General features: G+C 38.6%; 2 pseudogenes; both read left to right on the plus strand.

The window, feature by feature from the left end:
* Window positions 1-5,397: 5,397 nt before the first annotated feature.
* On the plus strand, window positions 5,398-10,737 carry LOC129376453 (gastrula zinc finger protein XlCGF8.2DB-like; annotated as a pseudogene).
* A 41-nt stretch (window positions 10,738-10,778) lies between these two features.
* Window positions 10,779-20,850, plus strand: LOC129376455 (gastrula zinc finger protein XlCGF8.2DB-like; annotated as a pseudogene).
* Window positions 20,851-22,209: the final 1,359 nt, after the last annotated feature.

Here is a 22,209-nt window from a genome sequence, read left to right on the forward strand (position 1 = left end):
GATGGGGTCCTGTTGCTGCAGCTGCCTTCGTCACATATTCTCTTTTATTTATTTATTTTTTCAATCGGTTTTTGTTTTTCTTCCTGCAATTGGAGTTTCAGCAACTGATTCTCTAAATCCTTAGTGTCAGACTGTTCTTTTTTCTTATTTTTTTAACTTGTTCTGTGCCTTTAATCGGTAATGAAGAACGTGTCTCTCCCATCTCACATGTTCACACCTGTTCAGGGACACCTTTTACATTACAGTTAAGTTTGTGTGTGGGCCTTTAGGGTTAACTGTGGTTTGTTTGAGCCAGGTTTCTGCAGATTTATTTATCTGCAGAAACTCTTTGGGATCCATGTTACAATCCCATTCAAATTTAGTGATTAGGGTGATTGTTGCTAAGGAAACTGCTGTTTAATTGCTGGAGTCAAAGGTGTAATGACTAGGTGTACTGCAGTTGAATTATTTCCACTTCTCTCATGACCTGACATGCATCTGCTTATTATTGCTCTAAAATCACCCATAGCCAGAGTCATTCCTGATGTTAGCTGATCTAACTCTGCTCCCTCCTGCAGTGATACTGGGCTGGTTTTGACAGTGTCTCATCTGTTCAGCCTTATCACTCAAGTCCTGTAACCTCTGAGCAGACTTAAGAAAGGTGATGTTTAACTGTGACCAAACTATAGGGTCCTGTGCGGACATTCGAGGTTTGTCAGGGGTTTGATCTAATACCGTCCATTGTGGAGTTGTATTCACACTGGATGCGCCTGATGAGTCCTGCGAGGGGGCTGTCTCTGCCTCGACTGCCAAAGTCCCCTCTGTAATGTTAATTATGGCATATATGCCTCTTGGGGGCGAGTTACGTCTCCCGTGTATATGGGGGTGCAAGTGAAATCTGTGTATTCAGTCCGTGTTCAGAGCTGGTGGTAGCTTCCTGTTTTTTGTGTTCAAATGCATGAGAGATTCCCTGCCATGAAACTAATAGTTTTTCTCTCTGCCTGACCTCTGTCTCTGCTTTCTCTCTGTCTTTTTTGCAGCCTAGTCTAGTGAGAATTCCTGCTTCTGCTTCTTGCTGCATGGCTTCGATCAGTTTTCCCTTAGCATCATTTATCCCTTTTAGCAAGTATTTTCCCAATGGTTGTCTATCAAGTTTCCTCCTTTCTCCTGCACCAGAACTTCTATCCCTTTTTTCAGTTTTGCTTTTTCCTTCTTATTCTGATCTTCATTATGCTCCACCAAATAAGTTGTTAATGCGTCTGTTTGCTCACCGAGCGCAACCCAAGGCCCAGTGCCCCACTTTGAATCGTATTTCTCCTGTTCAAGCACACACTCCATTTTTTTTTTTTTTATTTTTTTAAGACTCAGAAATCACCTCTTTTCTCCTCCTTTTTTTTTTTTAACAATTCTGCTCGCACGGCAGCGAGAAAACCAACACAGCAGATAAAATCAAAAACCTTAACAAATCTCAATCTCTAAATGCCAACCATGGTTTCAAAACACATTGCAATGAACAGAAAACGCTACATTTAGAAGTGAAATGTCTGCTCAGTGGCAGAGGCTTACACACACAACAGACAGACACACACACAACTTCACATAGAAATGGATCCACGCTTTTACAGCTCTTATTTTTGCCCTCTTTTGTCAACCATTATTACTTTTTAACTTAACTTCATCTATAATACTTTAGAGGGTCAGATTGCGATCAACCTTAAACCTTTATCTTAAACCTTTATCTTAAACCTTTATCTTAAACCTTTATCTTAAACTTTTATCTTAAACTTTTATCTTAAACTTTTATCTGAAACCTTTATCTTAAACTTTTATCTTAAACCTTTGTCTTAAACTTTTATCTTAAACCTTTGTCTTAAACTTTTATCTTAAACCTTTATCTTAAACTTTTATCTTAAACCTTTGTCTTAAACTTTTATCTTAAACTTTTAAACAACTTTTAACTCAACTTCTATCTGAACTTTTAACTTAACTTTTCAACTTTAACTCAACTTTTTAATTAACTTTTATCTTCAACTTTTATCTTTAACTTTTATCTTCAACTTTTATCTTAACTTTTATCTTAACTTTTATCTTAACTTTTAACTTCAACTTTTATCTTCAACTTTTATCTTAACTTTTAACTTTTTTATCTTAACTTTTAACTTAACTTTTATCTTCAACTTTTATCTTCAACTTTTATCTTCAACTTTTATCTTCAACTTTTATCTTAACTTTTATCTTAACTTTTATCTTAACTTTTAACTTAACTTTTATCTTCAACTTTTATCTTCAACTTTTATCTTAACTTTTATCTTCAACTTTTATCTTAACTTTTATCTTCAACTTTTAAACTTAACTTTTATCTTCAACTTTTATCTTCAACTTTTATCTTAACTTTTATCTTAACTTTTATCTTAACTTTTAACTTAACTTTTATCTTCAACTTTTATCTTCAACTTTTATCTTAACTTTTAACTTAACTTTTATCTTCAACTTTTATCTTCAACTTTATCTTAACTTTTATCTTAACTTTTATCTTCAACTTTTATCTTCAACTTTTAACTTAACTTTTATCTTCAACTTTTATCTTCAACTTTTATCTTCAACTTTTAACTTAACTTTTATCTTCAACTTTTATCTTAACTTTTATCTTAACTTTTATCTTAACTTTTATCTTAACTTTTATCTTAACTTTTATCTTCAACTTTTATCTTCAACTTTTATCTTCAACTTTTAAACTTAACTTTTATCTTCAACTTTTATCTTAACTTTTATCTTCAACTTTTATCTTAACTTTTAACTTAACTTTTATCTTAACTTTTAACTTAACTTTTATCTTCAACTTTTATCTTAACTTTTATCTTAACTTTTATCTTCAACTTTTAAACTTAACTTTTATCTTCAACTTTTAACTTAACCTTTATCTTAACTTTTATCTTAACTTTTATCTTCAACTTTTATCTTAACTTTTAACTTATGCTGGACAGCTTTCACCGCTTCTTGCGTTTCTCAAGCTGACTCAGATTGGCTCACTGTTCTGTTTACGAGGGCAGTACTCCCCGGGGTAAAACCAGACAAAACCCAGCCTTTACCTTTGCCGCGTCCGGCAGAAGGGGGGACGGCCAGTTCCCACTGCTTCCAGCCAATCAACCTTTACATTCTTTCTTTTTTTATTTTCTTTTCTTATGCTCCTATGAATAATGAAACACTTTGACAAACCAGCGGAAAGCAGTACTATAATCAAATAACAACTTAGACAACTCAGTGAAAAGCAATATTGACAACGGCTGATAACTGGAATTTAGACAACCCAGGGAAACAGTACAATGGTGTGTATTAAGGAAAAAGCTTCCTCACCTTTTGTGGGCCCAACACCAGAGTACTTTATCCGGCAGGCTGCGCCCAAACGGCCAGTCCAATCTCTGCTCGTGTCTCAACACGCAACCATCCTCTGCTACCAATTGTTGTGAAAAACCATCATGTATTCTAAACCCGATAGACCAAAAGCGTGCAAGCGCACGAGCAGCAAATCAGCCAACACAAAGCAATCAGACTTTACGTTTTTTATTCTTTTTTAGCGCTAAAAAAAGAGACGCTTACCATCACAGACTAGAATTGAAAACCAGCGGCCCCGTGTCTATACAGAATGTGTTTAAAAACGGGAAGATTCGTTGCTTATGATCTAAGAACACGCCCAGTGGTCATCCGATGTCCTGCGTCACCTAAATCTCTATTTGCTTGGAGATGGGAGTGAGGAGATGATTCAGTTTCTGTATCTGTTACAAACACAAAGGCCTTTGTGTGAAAGTATGAGAGTGTAATGTGTGTAGAAGCATATGTGTGTATTTGACCTTGGTAAGCGCCTCAACACAATATATATTGTTGTTTAGTTGCCATGAGAGCGGGAGTTGATTCCAGATTTCAGGATCAGACTTCAATAGATATTCCAAATGTTTAATATTTTGTCAAATGTTTTTGAGATTGATTGATGTATTTTGTTGATGAATTATTCAGATCTTTTAGTGTTTTTTTTAAATCATAATCTATCTCTTCTGCCTTTGACCTTTCTCCTGATGATAACAAAATACATCAATCAATCTCAAAAACATCTGATAAAATATCAGTCAAATTCAAAAATACTCTTTTGACCCCAAATTGAAAATAAATGTTGAAGCTCATATGAATTCAAGTTTTTTAAAGAGTTATTGTTGTTTACATGTTGTCCATGTAAACCTATTCACACCAGTAGAGTCTAAAAAAATCAGCTTCAAAACATCAGGAAATGATGTAAAACACCACTAACGTGTATCTACATGTTTCAGTGGATCGGTGTAATAAATATCGACCTGAACAGGATAACTTATCTGCTCCTGCTGATTGGTTTAAAGGCTCACATTGATTTCCAATATCAGTCAGTGAGGCGGCGCACCTCGTTGTTTTGGTCTCAAACCGGATCCGGCTGCGTCTCTTCCATGTTTAAATTCTGCTCTGCTTTATCCTGCTGCTTTTTCTCCAGCAGTTTACCCCTTAATCCTCACATCTGACTCTCACGGTGGATTTCAATCCACAGTTTTCTCTCACTTTCCCCCTGATAAGGTTTGCTCAGCACTTTCACTTCAGTGCCGCTAAAATAGTGAACCATTTATAGTGAAACGATACACAGACCGGCAGCTTGTGCTCATTAAATGTGTGCAGCGATACGCTCCTATTTCATAAGATCTTGTTCTGTTTAGATATTTTGCATTTTAATTTATGCAATAAGTGAACCATTTATAGTGAAACGATACACAGATACAAAGAAGGCTGACAGGAATCTGCTAAGGAAAGACATTCAACAAATATTGTCTGGTCCGGGAATCAAACCCGTGACGGCCGTGTGGAGGATTGAAGGCCTCCAATCGTGGGTTGCGCTACTACAGCACGCCCCTGATGAAGAACATTTTCATTTTAGTTTTTGTTAAACTGAAGGGTTCATTGTGTGACCTCATATTTTGACTTTTTTGTCCAGATCTCCCACAATGCAGTGTGTGCAAAGAGGAGGAGGATCTAAATGAGCTCAGAAACCCGGAGAGAAACTTCACTTCAGATCAAGATCATCCAGAACCTCTGCAGATAAAACTGGAACAAGAGAAACCAGAACCACTGCAGATGAAACGAGAACAAGAGGAACCAGAACCTCTGCAGATGAAACGGGAACAAGAGGAACCAGAACCTCTGCAGATAAAACTGGAACAAGAGGAACCAGAACCTCTGCAGATGAAACGAGAACAAGAGGAACCAGAACCTCTGCAGATCAAAGAGGAAGAGGAGCAACTTTCCATCAGTCAGGATGAAGAGCATCTTGTGATGAAACAGGAAACTGATGACATTTTGAACAAACAGCAGAAAAACTCAACAGGGACTTCGGAACAAGAAACGAACATGAAAGCTCAACCAGACCAAAATCTATATTCTTGTAAAATTTGTGATGAAACCTTTTCTCAAAATAATTCCTTGATGAATCACATGAAAAGTCACACGGCTAAGAAACCTTTCAAATGTTCCACCTGTGGAAAAATTTACCCTTACAAGAGTCGTTTAAATGATCACATGAGAATTCATACAGGTGAAAAACCTTTCTCCTGTGAGACTTGTGGAAAAAGTTTCCAGAGGAAATCTCGGTTAGTTAATCACATCAGAATTCACACGGGTGAGAAACCTTTCTCATGTGAGACCTGTGGGAAAAGTTCCGGAGTAAACATAAATTAGTTAATCACATCAGAATTCACACGGGTGAGAAACCTTTCTCATGTGAGACCTGTGGAAAAAGTTTCACTCAAATGCAAAGTTTAACTGTTCACATGAGATCTCACACAGGTGAGAAACCTTTCTCATGTGGGATTTGTGGAAAAAGTTTCACTCAAAACACAACTTAACTTCTCACATCAGAATTCACACTGGTGAGAAGCCATTCTCCTGTGAGTCCTGTGGAAAATGTTTCCCTCATAAAGAAAGTTTAACTGTTCACATGAGATCTCACACGGGTGAGAAACCTTTCTCATGTGGGATTTGTGGAAAAAGTTTCACTCAAAAACAGTGCTTAACTTCTCACAACAGAATTCACACTGGTGAGAAGCCATTCTCATGTGTGATCTGTGGAAAACGTTTCACTCAAAAACAGCACTTAACTTCTCACAACAGAATTCACACTGGTGAGAAGTAGCTTGCATTGATTTATCAGCTGGCTGATTAATAAATGTTGATTTTAAATTTTGGGACATTGGTGAGCAGCAGATACATGCATGTGAAGCTGATCTGATTCCTCGATGTTATTGACCTCAGCCACTGTTCTGTTCTCCGCTGTGAGGTTTGACTATTAGACCAGCTCACCATGTCATGTCTGCACCCTTAGTGAAAAGCGAGGAAAATGTTTGTGTATAGATCCAGTTTAAGTCATCACATGAAGATTCACACGGGTTGGAAGCTTTTATTTTGTAGATTCGGTAGAAAAAGGTTCACTCTAAATAAATGTAACTGTTCACATGAGAACTTGCACAGGTTTGATGGCACAATGTGAACCTCAAGATTCTCAGTAAGTTGCTGTTTGGAAGTGGAGTAATTGCAACCGACTTAAATTCTTAAATGTAGCAGGTTTTGCTTACAAAGCATTTTAATCTGGATATTTAGCTGAAATTCTTAAAAATTTTATTCTGCCAGTTTTATATTTCCATTTTATTGAATGAGACTGAGGGAGAGATTGTCTAACAAACAATGAGTTTGAATGCTTTGAGATTTAGACTTCTGAAATTTTGGAGTCTTTATTGTGTTTTTATCCTTGTACATATTTTTATTTTAATGATTTGGAGAAATGGATGCATTTCTTTGACATGGTTTTAAATAAATTTTCTCCTTACAAAATGGTTTGATGATGTGGATTGAATTTCAGATAAAAAAAATCATTGAAACTTTTTCTATAATTTTAGATGATAAAGTATCATAATGATGGTCTTTTTCTATTTTTCTGTTTAGTCAAAGACTGTGACAGAATCGATTTACATAAACATAGAGACTGAAATAAAACCTGTTTGAAACAAATAGTAAATCAGGAAAACCTTCATATATAAACAGTTAACTTCTCACATGTCATTAATTTGATTTCAGCACCTCTGAGATCTAGAATTATAAGGCTGAGATATCAAGGTAAACAAAGAGAACCCAGTAGCTGCTGGTAGGGGCCCTCCAGACATTATTACAAAATATAAATAGAAACTGGTTTTATAACTTCAACATCAGACCTATGTTTTTATTCACAAGTGTACGTTAGAAAAATTAATTATTGCCCAAAATTTGACCGTTAGAGGTCACAGTTCAGCCCCGCTCTTCCTCGCCACGGACCCGGTGTCTGAACAACGTGGAGGCAGAAGGACTGGGAATCCTCATAATTAGACCAAGGGCAGCCAGACTCATTAGTTTTGCTAGGTGTTATATTTAGAGGCACAAGAAGGCCTCCTGACACAAAAGACTCAAGTTGAAAACAAAAATAAACTCAAAAAGGGCTCTGGGGGCATCAAGGGTAAAAGGGGCAGGGCTCAAGCCCTCTCCAGACCCCCTCTGCATGTGCCTGCATATGAATGCTTGTCTTTCTAAGTTACCATCCACTAAAATATCTGAAAATACAATTTAAATGATGTTAGAAAAGTGGCTCTGCAAACTCCGGCATTATTACTTCCTGCACCTCCTGGTTTTAGCTGTAGATTGTTGATCCACTTTTCTATTTTTTAGGTGAGTTTTTTCTAAATTAACTTCCTTGTGACCGACTACCTTCAAAACACAAAGATAAAGTTTTCTTTCTCTCTATTAGAATGGTTGGAACAACCACACATGGCACAGACTTAAGACATTTTGATGTTTAAGTCAAAATGCCTAAATGTGCTGCATTTACTTTCTGACCCCCACCTCCATGGTAAGGCATCGGTGCTACATCATCTGAAACCCAGCAATTTATGGGAAAAAGAATAATACACTGCTTTAAAATGTAAAATACTTTATTTCAAGTCATACATGTAAAAGTCAACAATGTAAAAGCTGAACTCAATAACTACATGACACAGAACTGCAAGACACCTGAAATCCACAGAAATTAAACCTTCCTGAAGACATTCCCCTCTTTAACTTCTGTATCTAATGGGACACTGATGGGAACCTTAAGTACAAATGTGACTGAGAAATAAAACAAAAAACTGATTTTAGAAAAACAAAGCTGGTAGACAAAAATGGACCTCAAGTCTATCTTAGTACAAGACATTCAGAGCATCGACTTGGCTTTGGATGAATGGATATTTTTGTGCAGAATTGGCATGGATTTAATTTATAAGTAAAGGTAAGATGGGGAAAAAAACATGTTTTTGTTTAGTTTTTTAATGAAATGTGCATTTTGTGGGCCACAGTCTGTATGTCTAAAGAATTCAGTAAAGTAGAAATGTTAGCTAATCTACCACAGCAATGATTTATTAATAAAACACTAAGACTAAAACAAACTACTGCAAAAAACTCAATGTTCTGTTCAGTGACCAAAATTCTATTTTTTTATGTTAAATCCTAAAACATGGCATTGTTATCAGTTGCTATTGCAACGAGTCTGCATGTAGCTTGGGTGATGCAGAGTGAGAAAGTGGTTTAGGTTTCTCCCTTTGCTGTGGATCATAACACGAAACAATACCTACATTTCTAAGTTTCACCTGGTTACTACAGCTATGGATGACGTGTAAAAGAACGGTCTTTCTGCCCTCCAGCGTTGTATGCATGAGCAAAATTTCTGAGTAACCAATAACATACATGGTGTCTGTATTTATACATCGTAAAGTCTCACCGCACGTCACTGTTTCACATCCATGAATCTTTATGTGTCTAAGTAATTGTTGTTTCATCCTGAAACTCTTTCCACAGGTCCCACATGAGAAAGGCTTCTCACCTGTATGAATTAAACCAGATTAAACCATGTTTTTGACTGTAACTTTTCCCACAGGTTGAACAAGTGAAAGGTTTTACTCCTGTGTGAATTCTCATGTGTCTTCAAATTACTGTTTAGAGAAAAGGTTTTATCACAAATTTTACAAGAATATATTTTTTGCCCTCTGTGAGTTTTCTTCTGCGGTTTTTGTTTTTCAGCATCAGTTCTGTCTTTCTGCTGTTTGGTTTTCTCATATCTCTCCTTTGGTTTCTGTTCTTCCTTTCTCTTTTCTCCTGGGTCTTCAGAATTGCTTCCTTCCTGATCCTGGTTCTCAGTTTCTGCAGAGCCATGAGAGATGAGTTGGTTCCTCTGTGGTTTTGTGTCATTGAGAATCTCCTCTTCTTCACACACACAACATTGTGGAAGATCTGGGAAATAGACAAAAAAAAAGTTTTTTAAATGTCAATCAAACAAGAAATCCACTTTGATGCCCTCAAACTCTTCTTCAAACGACCGTCTAACAAAGGAAAAGCTAAAGCGAGCCCGTGTGCTCTGTTTTCATCTTCCCCGCCTTCTTCTTCTTCTTCTTCGAGTGAGAGGAGGGGTGAGGAGGAGCGGAGGAAGAGTGAAAGCAAGAGTGATTGTATATCTTTTCTTTATCTTTTTCTTACTGTTTTTCTGGGTGTTTGGTTTACTTGTTTAATTGTTTTTTCTTGTGTTTAGTTTTATCACGTTTTAAGGGTTTTTGTTCGTTTGTTTGGGTGTGGCCGTCGGGCGTGCCTGGCTTGCCGGCGTCTGACGGCAACAATGGTGGGTGTTGTCGGTGGTGGGTCTTTTTCCACGCTGACACGGAAGAACGGCATCAAGGTGGGTGCTGGTTCTCCGTGCAGCGTGGAGGAAGTTTGTTTGGCGGTGGGTGAGATCATTGGGCACGGGAATATAAGTCGGCTGCACGTATGAATGGGCAGTGGTGTTGTTTGTGGAGAAGGTGGAACATGCACAGCAGGTGGTGGAAAAGGGTGTTTCGGTGAATGGGTTGTTTTTACAAGTTTCACCGCTCACGTTACCATCCACTAAGATAATGTTGTCAAACGTACCTCCTTTCATCAGTGATGAATTTTTGATTAAAGAACTGTCGAGACACGGAAAGGTGGTGTCGCCGGTGAAAAAAGTCCTTTCCGGGTGTAAATCACCGCTATTGAAACATGTTGTTTCTCACCGTAGACAGTTATTTATGATACTGAACAGAAAGGATGAGGAAATGAATTTGCGTTTCCACGTTAGAGTGGATGATTTTGACTATGTTTTGTTTGCCACATCAGGGCAGATGAAATGTTTTGGTTGTGGGCAGGAGGGCCACATCATAAAGATGTGCCCTGATAAGGCAGAACTGGCCAAGCCGGACTTGGCAAAGCAGCAGCCTGTTGCCGCTGAGCAGGGTAAAAAAAACAAATAGTGAGGAGGATGTTGTGGAGGGAGACACTGCTAATGTTGCGGCGGGAGAACCCGCCGCTGCTGCTGCTGGCGCGACTGCCGCTGCGGGGGAACCAGCGGTGGTAGAGGAGGATGTGACAGGAAACATTGTTAAAGAGGCGGTGGAGGACGGTGGTAATGGTGCGAGTATAGGAGAGGATGAGAGCACGGTGGTGTGTGGTGACGGGCTGAATGGTGGTGTGGGTGGAAGTGTAGGGAAGGAGAGTGATGGTGTGCAGAAAGAACAGGAGGATGTGAGGGGTGATGAGGAGCATCGAGTGTGTGGAGATCAGAGCGAGGGGGGAGAGGTTCAGGGGGAGAAACAGGTACAAAGAAAAGACGGTGTGGAGTCGTTATAGTGGCTGGAGTGGAGGGAGAAACAGGTGAGGTGGAGGAGGAAATGGAGCTGGAAGCTTGTGTTCCGGTGAAACGGCGCAGCAAGAGGAAAATGGGGCTGCTGTGCAGGCCCAGTAAGAAGGAAAGTAAGTCGGTTGTGGAGAAGAGAGAGGTATCGGACAGCAGTGATGAAGAGAGTTATTTCTCAGATACCAGTGAAGCTTCCGTATCTCAGACGAGTAGAGAACCGAGATACCCGGTTGAAACATTTAGAACCTTTTTAAAACAAACAAAAGGTCTCAGAGGGATAAAACTTGAGAGCTATTTCCCAAATTTAAGACTTTTCTATTTTCCGCAAGGCATCACATTAGACATAAAGAGGACTCAGGTTTCACAGACACAGAAATTTTTAGGTTAAAGAAAATAATGTCTAAAGCCAGAAAACAATTTTTATGATGTACAGTAGTTTTTTAATATCTATTTTAATGTTTCGGTGTGTTTGTTTTAGCCTTTTACCTAAGATGGATTCATTTAAAATAGCATCCTTGAATCTAAATGGGGGGAGGAGGCTGAAAAACGGGCATTGATTTATCAGATGATGAAACAAAAGAAAATTGATATCGTCTATCTACAGGAGACACATAGTGATTGTACAATAGAAACAGACTGGGGCAAGGAGTGGGAGGGAGAGGTGATTTTAAGTCATGGCACCTCCAAGAGTGCAGGGGTGGGTTTTCTTTTTCAAAAGCTTTCACCCCACTTTCTATAGAAATTGAACATGTGGTGCAAGGGAGATGTCTTTTAGAAGACAAAATTTGATTGTTTAAACATGTTTTTTATTAATATCTATGCTCCGATAGCCAATGCAGAGAAGAAATGTTTTTATGAGAAAATTGGGGAGAGGCTGGGTGATTGCGGGACCGAGAATTATGTTTTATAGGTGGGGATTTTAATTGTACTGAGAACGAGTTTTTAGATCGCAATCACGCAGAGCCACATCCGGCGGCCCAACGGGTCTTGAAGCAACTGGTCTCGTCTCATGGCCTGGTGGACGTATGGAGGAGGATGCATGCAGGCGCCAGGCAGTATACATGGTCCCACATTGTTGATAGTAAAATCTCTTTAGCTCGTTAGATCGTTTTTATTGTTTTAAACACCATTTTAACGTGTTTAAAACATGCCAGATTTTACCAGTGGCTTTCACAGACCATTCGTTGCTTTTAGGTAGTGTTTTTATCAGAAACATTTTACCTAGAAGCGCGTACTGGCATTTTAATTCTGCTTTAACTTATGATCAGAGCTTTAAGGAGGTTTTAACTTATTTTTCCACTGGTTTTAGGGAAAGGAAAGCTGATTTAGCTCTCTTAGACAGTGGTGGGACTATGGAAAGGTTCAAATAAAATGCTGAGTCAACAGCACACTGTCAATGTCACTCGTGACATTGCCGGATCTATCAGAGATCTGGAGATGAGTATAGTGGAATTAGAACGACTTAGTGACTCCACAGGAATCGAGAGTATTTTGAAGCTCTCAAAGCTAAAAAGCTAACTTTAGCAAACCTGCTGGAAAATAAAGTCCAAGGCGCATTGGTCAGATCCCGGATACAGGACATCACAGAGATGGATGCTCCCTCTGGCTTTTTCTTCAGCCTGGAGAGGAAACACGGACAGAGGAAAAATGATCCACTCCTTGCTGTCGGACACGGGGCAGCATTTGAGCGAACCGGGGCAGATAAGGAGGAGGGTGGAATTTTACCGTTCTCTGTTCCGCAGCGAACACAGAGAGAACGACGAACTGTTGGAGAGTTCTGTGAGGAACTACCTCAGGTCTCTGCGGAGACCAACCTGGAGTTGGAACGGCCTCTGAGCCTGCAGGAACTACACACAGCCCCTCCTTGGCATGAAGGGTCGGAAGTCTCCAGGCGTTGACGGGCTCACGGTCGAGTTCTACAAGGCCTATTGGGAGCTTCTGGCCCAAGACCGTGCTCGACGTATTCAACGAGAGTCTGTCTACCGGTTCGCTCCCCTTGTCTTGCCGCAGGGCAGTTATCACCCTGCTGCCTAAGAAGGGAAACTTGCAAGAGATTAAGAACTGGCGCCCCGTGTCCCTCCTTTGTACAGATTATAAAATCCTCTCCAAGGCCCTGGCCACTAGGCTAGGGAAAGCCATGGAGCAGGTCATCCACCGGGATCAGACCTATTGCGTCCCCGGCAGGTCCATGGTGGACAATGTCTACCTAATTCGGGATATTTGGAAGTCTCCGGTTCATTGGGTCTACAGACAGGCTTGATTTCATTAGATCAAGAAAAGGCTTTTGACCGCGTTGAACACGACTTCCTCTGGGAAATAATGAGGAGGTTTGGGTTCAGCGAGGGTCTTATCGCCAAGATCCAGGTGTTGTACGGTGACATTGAGAGTGTGCTGAAGATCAATGGCAGCCTGTGTGCTCCCTTTTAGAGTGTGTAGAGGCGTTCGACAGGGCGCGCTCTCGGGAATGCTCTATGCACTCTCCCTGGAACCCCTTTTAAAGAAGATGCGATCAGACATTCACGGCTTGGTTTTACCCGGTTTTAAAGACAAATTGGTTTTATCTGCTATGCTGACGATCTCGTGGTTTTTATTAAAGATCAAAGAGACGTCAGCGTTTTAACAGAAATCATAAGAAAGTTCTCCATGCTGTCTGCCGCCAAAGTAAATTGGGGAAAAGTGAAGCCCTGGCTGTTGGCGAGTGGCCGACGGACTCCCGGCTCTCCCCAAAGGCATGACCTGAGAAAAAGATGGCCTAAAATATAGGCGTGTATTTAGGCGAGAAAAGTTTTGTTGAAAAAAACTGGGAAAACCTAGAACAAAAAATATCAAACAAACTTGCGAAATGGAAATGGTTGCATGAAAAAATGTCGTACAGAGGAAGAGTGTTAGTGCTTAATAATCTGGTCGCATCACAACTCTGGCACAAGCTCATTGTACTAGATCCACCGTCAGGGCTGCTGGCAAGAATACAGACGGAAATGGTTAATTTTTTCTGGAACAATCGTCACTGGGTGCCACAGTCGTGCTGTTTTTATCCAGAGAAGAGGGGGGCCAGGGCCTTGTCCACCTGGCCGGTAGAGTCACTGTGTTAGGATACAGTTTTTACAAAAGTACCTGATAGGATCTCCTGTGTGGAAGGATGTAGGCAGTTGCATTCTAAGACGCGTGAATTCCTTGGGATTGATGCTGCTCTGTTTTTAACAAATTTTAGTCTTCTAAGGTTTAAAGGAACTCCGCAATTTTATCAGAGCGTTTTTAAATCATGTGCTTTTTAGATTGCGTAGTAGCGGAAATGACTGATTTCTGCATTGGCTATTAGAAGAACCCTTGGTGTACGGAGCAAGACTGGATGTTGAAGAGGACACGTTTCCTGGGGCTAACAGAGACGCTGTCTAGAGCCGGAATGGTGACCTTAAAGAGGCTGATTCGAGCGTCAGGAGCAGACTTTGGCGATGCCCAGAAGGTCGCTGCCGCACTGAAAGTAAGGTCTACAAGAATGATGGAACGTGTCCTGATGAGAATAAGAGAAAGATTGACTGGAAAAGAGAAGAGTTTTATTGCAGGCATAAGGATTGGAGAATGCCTGCCAAAAGAAACAGATCCTTTTCCTAAGGTTCTTCTGAGTCCAAGCTTTGAAGAGGACAGCGGTCCTCTGCTAAAGACCATGGACTCAGAAATGGATTTGTGCAAAGTGGCACCAAAGACTTTATATAAAAACTGTGTGAAAATTCTAAACAAGAGAACGCTTCGAAAGAGGGACGTCAGCGTGTGGGTTGAAAGACTGAAAGGACAACCAATCCACTGGAGGACAATGTACAAACGCCGATTAGAAAAAGATTGGCGACCTCCAGTGGAGGATACTCCATGGCGCTATAGCCACCAACGCGTTTTATCGGCGATTAGTCCTGGTTTTATAAATGAGTGTCCATTTTGTAGGTTGTCAGAGAGTGTTTTTCATGTTTTTATAGATTGCACACGTTTGATAGTCTTTTTAGTTTTATATCGACTGTTTTTAGTCTTTTTAAAATGATTTTTACCGATGCACTATTTATTAACGGAGTACGTCATAGTAAAGCGACTAGTCTTAAGTCAAGGCTTTTAAATTATTTATTAGCCGAGGCAAAATTAGCTATATATATAACTCGAAGAGACAAGATGCAGGATGGACCTCAAGTTGATGTTGTGGCTCTGTGGAAGGTAAACATCAAGGCGAGGCTGAAGTTGGAGTTTGCTTTCCACAGAGCCACTGGGAATGTGCAGGGGTTTTTAGAGTTATGGGGATGTGACAAAGTGTTGGCATCATTTCAGAAAATAATGAACTAATTTATACTGATGTTTTATTATAATGTATTTGTTTGACATAGGATTATTGTAAAACAACAAAAAAGGAAATGTTTTATTATTATTGTAAATAAATGTTTGGTAAAAAAAAAAAATAAAAAATCTTCTTCTTCTTCTTCTTCTTCTTCTTCTTCTTTTTTTCATGGCGGTTGGCAAGAAAACTTATTGATGTGAATTACCGCCATCTACTGGAATGGAGTGTGAAACGGGATGCTACATAAATATTCTCCCGCACCCAAATTATTATTATTATTATTAATATTATTATTATTATTATTAAAATATTCTTTCTACCAATTTCGTTTCTTAAGGTGATTTATTAAAGAACAAATATATTCAGAAATCTTCCCCGTGTTTCACTGGAACTGTACTGAAGAAACTGTGAACGATTCAAAAGTTCCGCTTTAATATACCACATTTTCTTTCATATTTTAATTTATTGAGCATGATTAGATCTGTTTAATTAGAACAAAGCACGTACAGTTATTATATCGACACATGAGGTTTTAGTTTGTAGGTTCTGATTCATTTTAAAGTTAAACAGATGAAGCCACATGTGGTTTAGAGTAATGTATTCAACTTGAACATTTGAAAATAAAATTAAAAAAACGTCTCACAATAGATAACTGACTTCAAACACATGTAACCGGATCCGATCTGCGTTGTTCTGGTTTTAATGATCAGGCCGTGGTTCACCTTTAAAAGGTTTATTCTGACAAGAATAACAGATAGAAAATAACCGTGTTACAGGCTGCCCGCTCCAAGCCCTACATAAACAAAAGTACATAACAGAAATTAACTTAATAAATTTATAATAAACTGGATGTATTTAGATACAAAATAAATAATACACACCTCTCCCACAGGACAACATGACAAAAGGATAGGGTCTAAGGGACACAAACATTTTAAAGACAATACCACAGAGGAAGAAACAAAGGGGAGGGGCTTCTGTTCTTAAAGTAACACAGTTAAAACAATAACAGAGATTTTCAGTCAGGTAGGAACCCATAAAATAACCAAAGAAAAAACATTTTGAGCAATTGTGACTTCCTCCCCAATACACAGCACACAGCGGAGACCAGTTGGGTAAATTTCTGTAATGAGTGTCAACAATAACAAAAACACAGTAAGCCTCCCTACTGGTTCGCCAAACTCTGGGTACACAGTGGAGTTCCTGACAGACTGTGTCCTACAATAATCATTACAAATGCATTTTTATAACAGGTGATCGTATAGTGGATTTTCATTGATAACAAAACTTTCAATAAAATTATACAATATTTCTCTTATAAATCAATAAAATCAGACAAATAAACATAGGCAGCAGTCAAATTTAACTAATTAACTATTTAACAGTAACTTCCAACTGAAACAGAGAACAAACAAAACTGACAGACAGGCAAATACAACAAACTGACAACATAATAAACACTGACAAACTTAACTGAAAAATAACTGACAACATAAATTTCTGACATTTAACATAATATAATTACCTGTAATGAGTGTCAACAATAACAAAAACACAGTAAACCTCCTACTGGTTCGCCAACTCTGGGTACTGCAACAAAACTCCACGTTAGTCTCAGAGCACAACCACCACTACTGTTCAGAAAGGAACTTGACTTGATGACCTACCACAGTGGAGTTCCTGACAGACTGTGTGGAATCTGCAGTTCTTCCTCCTTTTATAGGCAACCAGTAGGGGGCGACAAAAAAAAAACACTAATCACAGGACAACCATAAAACCCATACTAGCAGAATTTAAACTGAACCATTTCAACTATGTTACACAATTATAACAACAGACAAATTCAACCAGGTTACACACACGTTTATGAAATACAACTTTTTTGTTGTTGGTCTGATTCCATGTTATTGAACATGACTGTTTAAACATACTCCTGCATATGAAATCCATGGAAATGAATTCAGTCGCACAAACTGTAGAAAAATAGCTCTATGTAGGTGTAGTACCAGGTTCTTGTCATTAGGTGGCAGCATAAAGGGGCTTCTTGTGTCATATTTCTGATTTATAATGTTTTCATCATACATTGATAGTTTAAAAAAATATTCCACATATAAAAAAAATAGTAAATGTGTTAAAAAAACATAAAACTTAATAATTAATTAAAAAGACTTGAAAAAATTATACTGTGTTTCACTCGGGTCAACTGAGGAACTGAATGAATAGTAATGGAAAAAAGGAAATGAATAGAAAGAATTTACTCTAATTTGCTATCACTCTTAGTTACCAAGGTAATCAAACAGTTATTGTCATCATCAGTGTTTTTCCAGACTGATCTGAGCTGATCGTTCATCTCTTCCTCCATCTTAATGTTGATTTATTTCCACTCTGTGGATGTTTTTCTTCAGCAGGAGATCTGACTAAACCACAGGAGTCAAACTCCAGTCCTCAAGGTGACCTGCAGTGTTTAGATGAGCCACAGGTACAAAACACTGCAATGAAATCACCATAATTACCTCCTCCTTGTGTGGATCAGATCTGCAGAGCCTTAATGACCTAATTACTCTATTCAGGTGGTGCAGCAGAGGCTCAGCTAAAGGTTTCAGGGCATCAGCCCTCCAGGACTTTAAAAGAAGAGACTCAGCAGAAAATTTAAAGCCAAAACTAATAATCACTTCCAGTTTCTTCAGCACAGCAACAGTGAAACACGTGAACATAAAAACAGAGCAAATGTCTGGCTTTACTTTTCCTCTTGAAGACTATTTTTGTAGTTTAGTTAAATATTTCTGTCTTTCAGTGAAAATGTCTTCAGTTCAGCTCAGAGAGTTTATCAAGCAGCAGGAAACTCCTGCTGAAGAAACATTCACAGAGTGGAAAGAAATCACGTTAAGATGGAGGAAGAGATGGACGATCAGCGCAGACTGATGGATTTTACCCGGATACCCTAGATCATCTTGCAGCGGATGTACGAAACAGCTGCAGTAGCTGTCATTATTTTAATTGATTGTATACATTGATATTAATTTAATTGGTGAATCAATAAAACCAGAGCACACAGAGCATGCTCATTGCTCTGTGATAGTTCTGTGCTGCCTGGCTTCATGCAGCAGGAGAAAAAAGTGAGAACTGTCACAGTGTTTGGTTATTTCTGCTTGTTGCTCCTTGGTCTGTGTTCATGATGGAGCGTTGTTTACCACTAGTGCATTGCCTTAATTGCTATGTTTAATAGTGCAGACAGTGGTGGTTTCTGACATGAGAAATATGGGCAACCGCCCAGGGTGTTATCTTTTAGGGTTGGCATGAGACTTCCATAGATTGTAGCACAGAGCAAAGTAGAACAAAGAGTGTGAATTTATAATATTGGTTAAAATTGATTTGTTTTTATGGGAATGTGGATCTTTCAGACCAATTTGATTAGCACTTTTGCTAATATTTCACATTTTATTGTCATGTGGCGGCTGGTCTTGGTCTCTGCTTAGATGGTCTTGACTATAACACTATGTAAAGCTATTTAAAGGGCCGTTTCATTTAACTAAAAAGAAATGTCATAATACTAATGGTCAGATATTGACTTAGCAAGCAGAGTTAATAGAGATGGTTCAGTTTAAATATTTAGTACTTTACTGTAAGTTACAGTGTGGGACCATTATTTGATAAGCGCCATCATATTCTGTGTCCATAAGAATAGCAAAGTATGATGTAAACCTGCAACAGCGCCTCCTACAGTCACAATGTGCAGTGGTCACAGAATATGGTGTAACGTCCCTGTTGGTGAGAAGCGAATCTTGAAGGGAGTTAACGTCAGCTAGCCAGACTGCATATTTCCAAATGTTGGCACATTTGACGGCACTAAAGTTTAATTGACGGTAAATTTATTAACCACATACAGACATTGTTTATTCTAAATAAGGTAAATAATCTCTCTGAAAGACATTGGAAGAGATTTCATTTTGTAATGTTTGCTGATATATATATATATATTTTCCTCTCTTGGGTTTCTGTGGGCTCTAGTGTCCCTTATAAGAAAGAAGGCTGACAGGAATGTAGTAAGGAAAGACATGCGGCAAATATCGTCGGGTCCGGAAATCAAACCCGTGACGGCCGTGTGGAGGATTGAAGGCTCCAATCGTGGGTTGCGCTACTACAGCACGCCCCCTGATGAAGAATATTTTCATTTAGTTTTAATTAAAGGGTTCATTGTGTGACCTCACATTTGACTTTTTGTCCAGATCTCCCACAATGCAGTGTGTGCAAAGAGGAGGAGGATCTAATGAGCTCAGAAACCCAGAGAGAACTTCACTTCAGATCAAGATCATCCAGAACCTCTGCAGATAAAACTGGAACAAGAGGAACCAGAACCTCTGCATATGAAACTGGAACAAGAGGAACCAGAACCTCTGCAGATGAAACTGGATCAAGAAGAACCAGAACCTCTGCAGATAAAACTGGAAAAAGAGGAACCAGAACCTCTGCAGATAAAACTGGAACAAGAGGAACCAGAACCTCTGCAGATGAAACTGGATCAAGAAGAACCAGAACCTCTGCAGATAAAACTGGAAACAAGAGGAACCAGAACCTCTGCAGATGAAACTGGAACAAGAGAACCAGAACCTCTGCAGATGAAACTGGAACAAGAGGAACCAGAACCTCTGCAGATAAAACGGGATCAAGAGGAACCAGAACTTCTGCAGATCAAAGAGGAAGAGGAGCAACTTTGCATCAGTCAGGATGAAGAGCATCTTGTGATGAAACAGGAAACTGATGACATTTTGAACAAACAGCAGAAAAAACTCAACAGAGACTTCAGAACAAGAAACGCACATGAAAGCTCAACCAGACCAAAATCTATATTCTTGTCAAATTTGTGATAAAACCTTTTCTAGAAATAATTCTTTGATGAATCACAAGAAACTCACACGGATAAGAAACGTTTTAAATGTTCCACCTGTGGAAAACTTTACCCTCAAAAGAGTCGTTTAAATGATCACATGAGAACTCATACAGGTGAAAAACCGTTCACTTGTGCAGCTTGTGGAAAATGTTTCCATCTAACGACTCTTTAAACAGACACAAGAGAATTTTCTTTGGTGAGAATCTTACACATGCACAATCTGTGGAAAAAATGTTGTGTCTAAATGTCAGTTACTTGCTCATATGACGATTCATACAGGTGAGAAACCTTTCTCCTGTGAGACTTGTGGAAAAAGTTTCCAGAGGAAATCTCGGTTAGTTAGTCACATCAGAATTCACACGGGTGAGAAACCTTTCTCATGTGAGACCTGTGGGAAAAGTTTCCGGAGTAAACATAAAATAGTTGATCACATCAAATTCACACAGGTGAGAAACCTTTCTCATGTGAGACCTGTGGAAAAAGTTTCTCTCAAAAGCAAAATTTAACTGTTCACGTGAGATCTCACACAGGTGAGAAACCTTTCTCATGTGGGATTTGTGGAAGAAGTTTCACTCAAAAAAACAACTTAACTTCTCACAACAGAATTCCACACAGGTGAGAAGCCATTCTCATGTGAGGCCTGCGGAAAATGTTTCCCTCATAAAAACAGTTTAACTGTTCACATGAGATCTCACACAGGTGAGAAACCTTTCTCATGTGGGATTTGTGGAAAAGGTTTCACTCACAAACACAACTTAACTTCTCACAACAGAATTCACACAGGTGAGAAGCCATTCTCATGTGAGACCTGTGGAAAATGTTTCCTCATAAAAAAAGTTTAACGGTCACATGAGATCTCACACAGGTGAGAAACCTTTCTCATGTGGGATTTGTGGAAAAGGTTTCACTCACAAACAGAGCTTAACTTCTCACAACAGAATTCACACAGGTGAGAAGCCATTCTCATGTGAGGCCTGTGGAAAATGTTTCCCTCATAAAAAAGTTTAACTGTTCACATGAGATCTCACACAGGTGAGAACCTTTCTCATGTGGGATTTGTGGAAAAAGTTTCACTCAAAAACAGTGCTTAACATCTCACAACAGAATTCACACGGTGAGAAGTAGCTTGCATTGATTTATCAGCTGGCTGATTAATAAATGTTGATTTCCTTAATTTTGGGACATTGGTGAGCAGCAGATACATGCATGTGAAGCTGATCTGATTCCTCAATGTTATTGACCTCAGCCACTGTTCTGTTCTCCGCTGTGAGGTTTGACTATTAGACCAGCTCACCATGTCATGTCTGCACCCTTAGTGAAAAGCGAGGAAAATGTTTTGTGTATAGATCCAGTTTAAGTCATCACATGAAGATTCCACGGGTTGGAAGCTTTATTTTGTAGATTCATTAGAAAAAGGTTCACTCAAAACAAATGTAACTGTTCACATGAGAACTTGCACAGGTTTGATGGCACAATGTGAACCTCAAGATTCTCAGTAAGTTGCTGTTTGGAAGTGGAGTAATTGCAACCGACTTGGATTTTATTCTGGCAGTTTTATATTTCTATTTTATTTAATCAGACTGAGGGAGAGATTGTCTCTAAAGAAACGATGACTTTAAAGGATTTTAGAGTTAGACTTCTAAAATGTTGGAAACTTTATTGTGTTTTTATTCATTTGTAATAATTTATTTTATTTCAATGATTTGGAGAAATGGATGCATTTCTTTGACATGGTTTTAATTTTCCTGCTTAGAAAATGTATTGATGAGATGAATTGAATTTCAGATTGAAACTATTTATATAATATTAGAAAATAAACTATTATAATGATGATATTTTTCTTTTTTCCTGTTTAGTAGAAAACTGTGTGAAAGACTAGATTTACATAATTATAGAGGCTGGAATAAAACCTGTTTAAAACAAAAAGTAAATCAGGAAAACCTTCATATACATAAACAGCAGCAGTCCACAGAGATCATCTCTTCCTCAACGTTGCATACATTCTAATAAAGTCGATATTCTTTTCATTCAACACTTAACAGACTGAGTTCTATATTTATACAAATAAGAGAGAAAACAAAATGAGCCATAATTTAACAAAGAATGAACCTAAATAATCAAAACTTTAAAATTCAAAGCAAGTACAATTAATCATTTTAAACAACCTTCAGTACTTAAACTGGTGAGTTAGAAGTGAAGGAGTCATGGAACATAAACTATATTTTGATCTTATATAATAGTAAAGGTCAGGGTTTATCATTC

The sequence above is a fragment of the Poeciliopsis prolifica genome, unplaced genomic scaffold (genome assembly GCF_027474105.1).
Source record: "Poeciliopsis prolifica strain line A6 unplaced genomic scaffold, Auburn_PproV2 SCAFFOLD044, whole genome shotgun sequence".
In the NCBI taxonomy this organism is placed as follows: domain Eukaryota; kingdom Metazoa; phylum Chordata; class Actinopteri; order Cyprinodontiformes; family Poeciliidae; genus Poeciliopsis; species Poeciliopsis prolifica.